Here is a 12,473-nt window from a genome sequence, read left to right as displayed (position 1 = left end):
CATTAACTTGTCATAGTGCCTTATCAGGCTTTTCTGAAATAGTTTCTCAGGAGTATCCTTGAGAAGAGAGTTCTATGGTAACATATGTTTTGGAAATGCTGCATCCTCTATCCCCACTTGGAATTAGTAATACATGCTGGTATGATGAAACGAGAACTCAGGCAATAAAGAAATAGCTTTAATTTTGTTTAACTCTTTCTATATGACACCCATTAGTACATTTTGAAAAATGTTTGCTTTTGCATTTGCACAAGAAGACTATCTGTCTAGATCAGTGGTTTTCAAAAGTGTATATCTGGGACCAGCAGCAGCATCACCTGGGAGCTTGAAAGAAAAGCAAATTCTGGGCCTTACTTCAGATGAACCAAATTAGAAAGTCTGCAACCTGAGAGCCTAGCAATCTATGTTTTAACGAGCCTTCCAAGTGATTAGATGTCTGCCAACGTTAAAAACTTCTGATTTAGACTAATCATTTTCTAGGTGTTACGAATTGGATAATAAAATTGTCTCCATTGGTATGTGAATTATTTCAAAACTTAAACTGGTTTGATAGTCATCTGGGGTATTTGTTAAAAAATGCAGATTCCTGGGCTTTACTCCTACTTATTAGATTAGCATTTCTGGGGTGGGGGGTTAGGACTCAGCATCTTTCACAGCCCCCCAGGTGGCTCAGATGCAGGTAGTCCTCAGAAACGTTCCTGTCGATTTGCAGGGTCACTCCTGGGCTCCCTTGATGTTTGGTTGAGGGACTTATATCTCTGTCAGAGAAGAGGCCAGAACAGAGTGTGTGATGACGTCATGTTAAACGGTATGATCATTTATGAAAATGAAAGGCTAAATCTGATAGTTTAATAAGTATACATGCTTATTGATTAATGAATAAGTGGTTAATTTATAAGGCTTGGATTTATGCAAAGTGGAGCATTTCTTTTTTTTTTTTTGAGACAGAGTCTCACCCTGTTGCCCAGGCTGGAGTGCAGTGGCATGATCTTGGCTCACCGCAACCTCCACCTCCTGGGTTCAAGCGATTCTCCTGCCTCTGCCTCCTGAGAAGCTGGGATTACAGGCACGCACCACCATGCCTAGCTAATTTTTTGTATTTTAGTAGAGATGGGGTTTCACCATATTGGCCAGGCTGGTCTCGAACTCCTGACCTCGTGATCCACCCACCTCGGCCTCCCAAAGTGCTGGGATTACAGGCGTGAGCCACCATGTCTGGCCCTAAAGTGGAGCATTTCTGATTCTCACATATTTACTCAACTTTCAGTACTCATTCTTTGAACACAGTGGAACATCTTTTGCTCATAAAGTAAAATGAGGTTATTACCCCCAAGAGCAGAGGTGCCCTAGGCCACCAGAGTAAACCTTGGAATGCAGGCTGGCCAGGCAGAGCAATTCATCAAACTGTGTGAAGTTTCTTTGAATTTAATGACAACAGCAGTTTGTGGGACAGAATACATATACCTCTTTCTGGGGTCTTAATACCTTTTGGAGGCAACTGTTTATGGAAATCAAAGGATGTGACATTATCCTGGACATCCTTTAAAGGAAATTGAGGCCACTAACAAATTACCTTTTGTGTCCCATATAGAAGGAAGTGTTCTGAGAGGAAAATCTTTGTGGTGGTAACCCATACATAGTTTAAGTATCACAAAACACAAATAAACAAATTTGAGGTTAAAGCTAGGTCTGTATTTTCAGAGAAGCCTAGGGTTCAGCTACTTAAGTATTTGCAATGTTATTTTGAGAAAAATAAATAGAAAACCAGAAAATTTTGAAAATACAATGCAATGATTGTGCATTAATACACATATTTATGACTCACATCACTTTTCCTCCTGTGTTTTATTTACATTTTTAATTTTTATGGGTACATGGTCAGTCTATATATTTATGGGGTATATAAGATATTTTGATACAGGCATGTAATGTGTATCCTTCTGTATTTTTAACTTGAAAACAAGACAAACCACCAACTTTAGTGGAATATTCTAAAATGAGAACCGCTAACGTCTCCATCAAACCACCTGGCATTGCCATCATTCTGATAGCTGTATAATAAGTTGTACTTTGGAAATAATGGAATAATTAATGTTCCAGAACTTTAAAGGCAGGACCAATTGAAAATTTTAAAAGTGCTTGACATACTTCAAACTTCTTGTAATCTGATTTGAAAATATGTATCATCACCATCACACCCATAAATAAGTACTGTTTATCTAATTCTCTTGGATTAGTAAGTGCCAAGCCAGTGACAGGAAAAATACTCTGGGGCATTAACAAAGTTTTCCTTCTCTTAAATTCCTTGCACTTTCTGCCCCTTTTCCTATCCTAGGCAGCTAGAATTAACCACTTTCATTGCCTGAAAGGGATGAGACAGAAGTTTACAGATAATAAGGGAGTCAAATTTCTTGGTATTTGATTTTTAAATGCTTAAAATTTGATCACTGACAATAGATATGGAAAACCAAAAAAGAGAAGAGCTGAGCTTTGCTGTTCCCAGACTTAACAAGAGACTTGCACCAGAGAGAGTGGAGGGGTCTTTCTTCCTTCCCTCCTCCTTGGGCTGAATCTAGGGGAAACCACACATTTCCCACATTGGTTTCTGGGCTCTGGGAGCAGGGGTAGCCTGGTGTCCTTTGCTAAGTAGAGGCCATATGTATGGCAGGACCCACAGAATTATTGCACACTCTGGCTTGACACGGGAATAGTAGAGGAGAAATGGCCATGAGGGCCTAGGCAGATGGACCTAAATATAAGCATAAAAATTCTCCTGGGCTCAGCCTGGCTCAGGAGTACTAAATGTTTCCTGTGAGCCCCAGAGTGCCGCAGATGTAGGCAGGAGAGGCACTGGATGTGAAAGGGCCTAAAACAGGCAGGAGATGACAGAGTGGTGACTTATGGCAGAGGACCAGATAGATTTATGCACATCTGAGGGGATGCTGCCATCATCAGCTGACAACAGGCAACCAGACCCCCCACACAATGTCCTGGCACCACAGAGACTGCTGAGCTCAACTGCAATGCCAGGTGAAGGGAAATGAATCAGACCTTTAACTGCCTTGGTTTAGACTTCTACCACTTGGAAGAATGGAGACTTGTAGCAGAAATTACCTTTGGCCATAGAAAAATGAAGATTTACATTTCTTACTCACTTGAGAACTTGAATTGATTGTCATGTCTACTGCTATAGTTTGGCTGTTTGTTCCCACCCAACCCCATATTGAAATGTAATCCCCAATGTGGTAGTATTAGGAGTATTGGGAGGTGGGTCCTAAATTGGATCATGAATGTTGGTCACTCATGAATAGATTAATGCTGTCCCTTCAGGGTGAACGACTTCTCTTTCACTCTATTGGTTCAAAAGAGAGCTAGCTTAAAAAGAGCCTGGTACCTTCCCTCCTCTCTCTTGCTTCCTCTCTCGCCATGTAATCTTTGCACACACTGGCTCCCCTCTGCCTTCTGCCATGAGTGGAAGCAGCCTGAGCCCTCATCAGAAGCTGAGCAGATGCTGGCACCCTGATTTTTGGAAAGTCTGCAGAACCATGAGCCAAATAAACCTCTCTTCTTCATAAATTACCCAGCCACAACTATTCCTTTGTAACAATGCAAAACAGACATCCACCATGTGGATGAAATTGATGCAGTGCATCAATGTCTCCATCTTTAAAGGGAACAAAAACAGTCCATTTCTCCTGGGTTGTCATGAGGATTAAATGAGGTAAAATGTATAAAGCACTCAAAATGGAAAGTACTATAAAAATACTATTCATTATTCATACTATTATACTTGCAATTTTAGGTTTGGAAGTTCATCTAATCTCTTATATATTATATTTTAAAAAGAAAGTTAAAAAGAATTTACCTTTTTAAAACCAAAATCCTTAAAGGGAAGACTTCATAGAATTCAAATTTTATCAATAAGAGATTTGTTTGAAGGCCCTACTACACAATGATCAATATCATAAGCATGTTCTTTCCTCCCAATCAAAAAACAAAACAGAACAAGCCAAGCATTTGGTATGAATTCTGAGCAAACCATGATGTCAGAAGAGTTATGTAACTTCTCTATACTTCCATTTTCCTTCCCTGTGTAATGGAAATAGTCTATCACATCTAATTTATAGTGAGGAGGAATGAGATAATGTACTTAAAGGACTAGGACTATGTCTGAAACATAATAAATACTAAAAAAAATAGACACTATTAATTTTATTATTACAACTCTTATTAGACAAAACCAAATATTCCTAGGAGGGTTAGAAGATAGTGTCACAAATAGTCATGCACAGGCTGGGTATCGTGGCTCATGCCTGTAATCCCAGCACTTTGGGAGGCCAAGGCAGGTAGATCACTTGAGGTCAGGAGTTCGAGAGCAGCCTGGACCACATGGTGAAACCCTGTCTCTACTAAAAATTAGCCAGGTGTGGTTGCAGGTGCCTGTAATACCAGCTACTCAGAAGGCTGAGGCAGGAGAATCGGTTGAACCTGGGAGGCAGAGGTTGCAGTGAGCTGAGATCGCGCCATTGCACTCCAGCCTGGGTGATAGAGCAAGACTCAGTCTCAAAAATAATAATAAAAAAGTAGTCATGCATAGACAAACCTAGAAGATAAGACGTCTTTTCAAACCTAAAATACGCAGTGAATGGCAAAATTGCAAAGTAAACTATTACTAACAGACAACAAAGTCTAGTGCAGTGGGGAGGGAAGGCAAAGCATTTAAGATCACATTGGGAAGGAGCTGAAATAGAAAACTCTACGTGGGAAAATGTTCATACTTTCAAGGAGCTTCCCAGAGAAGCATTCATATGCAGAGGTCAGTTTTTGCTACATGGTAAAGGTGACTTTCTACTTACTGTTGTTTGTTCCTGCAACTTTCTGTGTACATTTGCAAAGTGGGAGGCAGGGAGGGAAGTGCTGGCAAAGTTGAACTTGAGAAAGACTTGGTATATTGTACATTTAAACACTTTTTTTCTGTATATTATGATATTTAACATCTTTTAAAAAAACTTTCTAGGCTAGTAAGAGATTGTCTTTCCTAGGGCTTGTCAGTTCTTAGAGAGTAAAGGGTGCTTAGAGCATGCCTTTGATATGCAAACCAATCCAGACCTAGAGCTCCTCTGATTAGCCCACACACCCTGGAGGCAATAGTCCTCCGCTTCATCATCCCAGGGCCAGGTAGCTGGGAAGCAAGGACCACTGCTAGTGTTTAGAGCCCTCCAAAATTATTCAATCCAGCACATCTTAAGCTGCTCACCCTGCACTGCCTTGCATTTCCCTCAGAAACCCCAATAAAGGCTCTGGCCTGATGCCTCCCCTCTCACCCCTGTCTTCTGCCTCCTGACTGACCATCCTGGTGTCTTTCCCATCTAGCCCTGTACGGTATGCCCTGCCTCCTGTCTCTAGAACCTGTGGGAATAATAAACTTTTGTGTTTCTGAGCCTCCCTGGTGTCTCTTGTAGCCATACCTGACTCGCCATAACATAAAAGAGTACAAAACACCTGGTAAAAACCATGTGGTTCAAGTTTAGCACAACCCAGAACTGCAAGTGAACAGTGAAGCAAAATCGTCTTTAGGAGGTTTTATACCACATACAATTATGCATAAGAACAGCTCATTGGAAATTCTGTCTAAAATTCACTAAGACTAAATTCTAAGGCTCGCTTTAATCTGGACCAGGACTTTATGCCGACCTTAATAATGTCTCTTTAGGCCCACAGAAGGTGACCCTTCTCCATGTCCTGTCCTAACGTGCATTGTTAGGCTGCTGTAACAAATTCCCACAAACTTGGTGACTTAAAACAAGAGAAGCTGGCCAGGCACGGTGGTTCACGCCTGTAATCCCAGCACTTTGGGAGGCAGAGATGCGCGGATCATGAGCTCAAGAGATCGAGACCATCCTGGACAACATGGTGAAACCCCATCTCTACTAAATACAAAAATTAGCTGGGTGTGGTGGCACGTGCCTATAGTTCCAGCTACTCAGGAGGCTGAGGCAGGAGAATTGCTTGAACCCGGTAGGCGGAGGATGCAGTGAGCCAAGATCACGCCACTACATTCCAGCCTGGGCTACAGAGTGAGACTCTGTCTCAAAACAAAAAATCAAAAACAAGAGAAGTTTGTTCTCTCACAGTTCTGGAGGCCAGACGTCTGCAACCAAGGTGTCAGCGGGGCCTCAGCATCTCAGAAGGTTTTGGGGGAGAATCTTTCCTTGCCTCTTTCAGCTTCTGATGGCTCCTGGTGTTCCTTGGCTTGTGGCAGCATCGCTCCAGTCTCTGCCTCTGTCTTCACATGGCCTTCTTTTCTCCAGCATCTCTGTATGCCATTTCCTGTCTCTTGTGAGGACACTGTCATTGGATCTAGGGCCCACCCTGATCTAGCATGATGTCACTCTTTACCTGCATTATATTTGCAAAGACCCTATTTCCAAATAAGGTCACATTATTTGCACGTTAATTTTTGGCAGATACTAACACACTAAATGACCCAAAATGTATTAGAAGAGGTTTTCCATTTCCCCTACGGGTTATAGAATTGGTAATATGTAAACAGACTGACAAAGGCCTTTATCCTTTTCCTGTAGACAAGGCTGCTAAAGTGCTAAAGAACAAGAGTACAGTGGAGAGGCACCAGAACGCCAGTCTTCCCAGTATAGTAATTCAACCTGTCTCTCGGATAAGGTTGGGTTAGTGTAACCATGAGGGGGAGCCCTCATTTAGCACAGCCTTCTGTTTATAACACAGAAGGAATGCTAGAGCAAATTCTAATCTAGAAATGCAAAGAGTTTCTTTTAAATACAAATCTAGAGGTAGTGAACTAATTTAATAGCATCTGAGAATTTGATGCTCCTTTAACATTTTTACTACTGAGCTTGCACTCATTTGAAAATGAACACAGATGATTCCTAAAGAAGAACCCTCAACTTTTTGTTATCAGGTTCCTTTATTATTTACCCAGACGTATTCTCTCAGGTATCATAGTTCTAGCTGAAAAAACTGAAAGGTCCCTCCTTTTGGGTTTGTCATTGTCATATCAAACACTGCTCTGATGACTTAAAAAAATTTTTTTGGTCCTTATGCTGTTTGATTGTGTCTGTGACAGTTCTGAGCAGAGATGAAGAATGGGTTAGTGACACATGGCAAAAAAATAAATGGAATTATATGGGAATTATATAAAATTGCATAACTCAGGAAACATCTATACATTTCTATACTGAAGTTTACCAGTAAGGATCAAAGTTATTATAAAAATAGTGTAATCAGTTTTTGATATACGTATGTCTGTATACATACATACATAAATTCCATATTGTGTAAATATTTTAGAAAAAAGGATTCATATGAATTCAACTGAAAAATTTTAAATCTATTGATTTTGCTTGCATTGTGTTCACAAAAAATCTTCACTGAGTTAATGTCAATGCTCTTTGTGCTGAAATATTTTATTTTTTATACTTAATAAGGTGTTTAATTATAGGGAAATTAATTATTTATGGGTTTTCTGAGAAAACTGGGACCTTAATATGTACTAAATAAGAGTACTTGTTTAAAGTGCCTGTGATAACACAAAAGTGACAGTTCTTTCTAAATATAATTAGTTCATATATTAGTTCAAATACAGGGACGCAATTTAGTTCATTTGGTGTTTCATTTTTTTCAGCGATCTCCCTAAATTTTATTTCTACAATTTCGATTTGACTTATTTTTCCATTTTAATAATTATTATTAGTGTCAAGGTTTAAATAGCTTGACAGAATAAGGGAGAGGTTTTTGGAGTTTAAGATATACCTTAAAAGGTCTGATTAAGAAAAAAGCCCTTTTATTAAAAGAAGGTATTTTATTTGACAATATATTATTAAGTTGTAAGTTATTACCTAAAAGTGATTTTTAATTATGGGGTTTTCTTATATTTGTATTTCTTATATTTGTATGTTAAGATATTGTATTTTACATGACTGAAAATATGCATGAAGTTTACATATTCTGAAATGAAGCAACTTTCTGACTTAATTTAATTAGTATTAAACAGAATTTACATATGGATGTAAAATGAACAGCTGATCAGGTGCGGTGGGCTCACGCCTGTAATCCCAGCACTTTAGGAGGCCGAGGCTGGTGGATCACGAGGTCAGGAGATCGAGACCATCCTGGCTAACATGGTGAAACCCCATCAATACTAAAAATGCAAAAAATTAGCTGAGCATGGTAACATGCACCTGTAGCCCCAGCTCTTGGGAGGCTGAGGCAGGAGAATCACTTGAATCCTGGAGGCAGAGGTTGCAGTGAGCTGAGATCATGCCACTGCACTCCAGCCTGGATGACAGAGTGAGACTGTCTCAAAAGAAAAAAAGAAGAAGAAGAAGACGAAGAAAAAAAGAACAGCCTTGGGAGCATAAATGATCCAGATACTATAAAATGAAGGAAAAAAACACTCAGTTCACAAGGGAAATTAAAGCAATTAGAGACAAACAGAAATAACTGCATCTCATAATTTTTCCATCACCTGGACTCTAAAGATGGTGATGAAATTCTGCCATCCTTCCTGGAAAGTTCCAGCCTATTTTTGCATGGACAGCAGCAGCATGCCAACTCGGCATCTCTGAGGTTTTGAACGGAATTAATTTTTTTTTTCTATTTCTAGATGACTGCCACTACTAGAGTACTGGTTTTCCTAGAGGAGCTAAAAATTGTAGATAATTGATAATAATGGAGTTTGTGAGCAAGTTAGAATGCTTGCGTACCATATTGAAAACTTGATTCTAATGCATCTCTGCTGTTGCTACCATTTTGTATGCATTCCTGATTTTCTGCTCATTGGGTTTAGGTTCGTGGTTCTCAAGACTTAGTGTGTATTAGAATGACATGAGGCTCTTATTAAAACAGAGCTTTTGATTCAATAGGTCTGGGATGGAGCCTAAGAATTTGAATTTCTTTTTTAAAATTTTTATATAAATATTTTAAAATAATTATTTTTTCTCTTTTAAAAAATATTGAGACAGGTTTTTGCCATGTTGCCTAGGCTGATCTCCAACTCCTGGACTCCAGCAATCCTCCCACTTTGGCCTCTCAAAGTGCTGGGATTACAGGTGTGAGTCGCCGGGCCTGGTCAAAATGTGTATTTCTAACCACTTCTTGGGTAATGTTGATGAATTTGGTCTCAGGACTACTTTTGGAGATCCAGTGGTCTAGGTGAATTTCAAGAAAGTTATGTGATTCTGGCATAAGAAGATCAGTAACAAATTGAAATAGTTATTTTTTACATAGAGATGTCTTTACAAGAGTGAATTATGATCTTTCCCAGATTTCCAAAACTGGACTTGAGAGTTTTCAAACACTGGCAATGGTGAATTAAGGACACAGACAAGGTCCCAGGCATCATGGCATAGCTGATCCACAGATGACTGCAGGTGCATGAGAAAATCCAGCTGAGAGCAGAACTGCCTAGCTTATCTCAGTGGAGTCCATCCAAAACTGCTGACCCCAAGAATCATAAGCTAAATAAATGGTTACTTTTTAGGCCACTATGTTTGTAATATAATTACAGCTAACTGATAACACTAGGTAACATTTATTGAGTGCTAATTTCATGTCCTACTGTCTTAGGTCAGGTTACTATAACTAAGTATCATAAATTGGGTGGCTTAAACATAAACATTTATTTTTCGTAGTTCTGGAGACTAGGAGGTCTAAGATCAAGGTGCTGGTAGAGTCATGTCTAGTGATGGCCCACTTTCTGGTTCACAGACAGCAGTCTTCTTGCTGTTTCCTTACATGGTGGAGAGATGAAGCAAGCTCCCTTAGGACTCATAAGGATACTAATCCACCCTTATGACCTCAAGTATTCCTAATTACATCCCCCAAATCCCACCTCCAAATCCTATCACACTGGGGGATAGGGCTTCAACATATGAACTTTATGGGGGACACAAGCATTCAGTCCATAGCACCTGTACTCTGCTAAGCATCTCGGATACATTATCTCATGGAATACTGTTAACAACCCATGAACATGGATATTTATTATTCCAGTTTTATAGAAAAGAAAACAAGCCATTTTTTGCCTCCCTTTATAGCTAGAGTTTAACTCTGATTACTGAACTTCTCTCTGAAACCCCAATGCCCTATTACCTCTGTCTAAATGTGCTTTTTGGTGAATCCTGAGAAACTTGCATGATTTTAAGGACTATTACTGTAAGGATTGCTACTTTTGCTACTTGGCCTCTTTAAACTTAGCCCTAAAGCTAGAGTTCCCAAGCTTTTTTTCCACTGAGAAGCTACACTTGCTGGTAAATTTGATACTCCCACCACGTTCCTTTCCTGCTTCCAGCTGCCATTTTAATTGGAGTGAAGTTTCCCTATTGCTCTGTCTAGAACTCTCTATTTGAACTGCCAGCAGGTCGAGGGGGAACTGGCTGGCAGTGGGCAAAACACTGCTTCATCTAATTAAAAAATTATGTAATATTAATTTATTTTAACAAGATGTTATTTTTTTTAAATAAATGAAAACATATTTATAGCCATCCAAATCAAATACAATTGCAACTTAAACTCACTATTTTAGATAGTGTGGTTATATCTGAGTTACTGCCATCACATAGAAATAGTGTTTCAAACTAAGAAGTGTCAAAATCAGATCGAGTTATAAAAATCTAAAAGTTTATTATCATACAGTAAGAGAAAGTACAGTTCAACATCAGGGAGATTTCAGCCCAGGCAGTAAGAAAGCTCAGAGGCGTGTATTATAGGATTGCTCATAAAGTGAAAATGAGGAAGTTCTTCAACCTTTTCCATGACTGGTTATTACAACGGGGTTTCCAGGTGATAGCGGATTGGTTAAAAGTGATTTACCTTATACCACTTTAGAAAGACGATTTAAGTTTTGTTTGTGATTATCAGAGGCATTTACAAGAAACAACCTAAGTTTCAGTTACATTCAAGAAATAAGCTCAGCTAAGGTTTGCTTGTGTGACCTAGCTGATTTTTTTCAGGTAGGAGGATTTTCAAGCCTGGTGTTCATCTTATTTTATGTTAACGGAAACTTAATTCCTTCAAGGTGGTTTCTTAGAAAGCCTGAAATACTTGGGGGACTGATCACAGGAAGGCCTCATTAACATATATTATTTATGTGACACTTTGCATAATAACATTGTTATGCATCTTTTAGTCCTCCCAAAATAGTGCCTTATTTCTTGACAGGTGAGAAATCTTACTACTTTACATTATTAACCGAAGTTTATTTTCCCAGTGACTCAGATCCAAACAATTCAGGTTCTAACTTTGTATTTTTAAGGCTTCAGAAGTTTGAACAAAATTCTAACTGAAAGCTATTTTCCCATATTCAAATTGGCCAGAAGCCCTACTTACAAGCTTTAAAAAACCGGAGGTATGGTTGTTGGTTAAGTAGGAAGTAAGTTGTATTTACATATTGTTTGTTTTGTCTCTTTTAGAAGGACTCACTTTTCTTCCCAAAAGATAAGAAAGGGCAACAGCATCCAACACTTAGACAGCACCTCCTAGATGTCCAGTACTCTTCTAATTCTGTACCCTTAATATTCCTGAATTCTTATAGTATAGGCACAATTACCACACCCTTTTATAAAATGAGGAAACTGAGGTACAGAGAGGCTAGGAAATGTTCTCAAGCTTACATAATTGGTTATCGTTATACCCAGGTTCAAACTTGGGCAGTCTGGCTCCAGAGCCCGTATTCTCAATTTCAACAGTATTCTGCCTCTAACACCTTACTTGGGCAGGTTTGTTGGGTTAAAACAGGGGTGTCCAGTCTTTGGGCTTCCCTGGGCCACACTGGAAGAAGAGTTGTCTTGGGCCACACATAAAATACACTTACATTAATGATAGCTGATGAGCTTAAAAAAAAATCACAAAAAAACTAATGCTTTCAAAAACCTCATGAATTTGTGTTGGGCTGCGTTCAAAGCCATCCTGGGCCACATGCAGCCTGCAGGCTGCGGGTTGGACAATCTTGGTTAAAACTTACTCTATGAGCAACCACCACTTGCCTGGAATATTGGCTGTGATACCATTACATAGAAAAGAGTGGATATTAAGGCTGGGCACAGTGGCTCATGCCTGTAATCCCAGCACAATGGGAGGAAGAGGCGGGCAGATCACGAGGTTAGGAGATTGAGACCATCCTGGCTAACACGGTGAAACCCTGTCTCTACTAAAAATACAAAAAATTAGTCAGGCGTGATGGTGGGCACCTGTAGTCCCAGCTACTCTGGAGGCTGAGGCAGGAGAATCACTTGAACCCGGGAGGCAGAGGTTGCAGTGAGCCAAGATCGCACCACTGCACTCCAGCCTGGCAACAGAGCGAGACTCCGTCTCAAAAACAAACAAACAAACAAAAAAAAAACACACACACCAAGAGAAGAGTGGATATTTTAAGCTACTGAAATACGTGTAAGATTTCCTTAAGCAACATATGTTTTGTATTTCAATTTAGTTTTGTC

At 39.5% G+C, this 12,473-nt stretch overlaps 1 protein-coding gene across 1 annotated transcript in view; it reads right to left on the bottom strand.

Moving 5' to 3' along the window:
- RXFP1 (relaxin family peptide receptor 1) overlaps positions 1-12,473 on the bottom strand; it is a gene marked incomplete at its 5' end in the record, with an annotated part of 129,514 nt that overhangs the window by 71,708 nt on the left and 45,333 nt on the right.

Source organism: Pongo abelii, chromosome 3 (assembly GCF_028885655.2).
Source record: "Pongo abelii isolate AG06213 chromosome 3, NHGRI_mPonAbe1-v2.0_pri, whole genome shotgun sequence".
In the NCBI taxonomy this organism is placed as follows: Eukaryota; Metazoa; Chordata; class Mammalia; order Primates; family Hominidae; genus Pongo; species Pongo abelii.
This window is presented reverse-complemented; position numbering and strand designations above follow the sequence as displayed.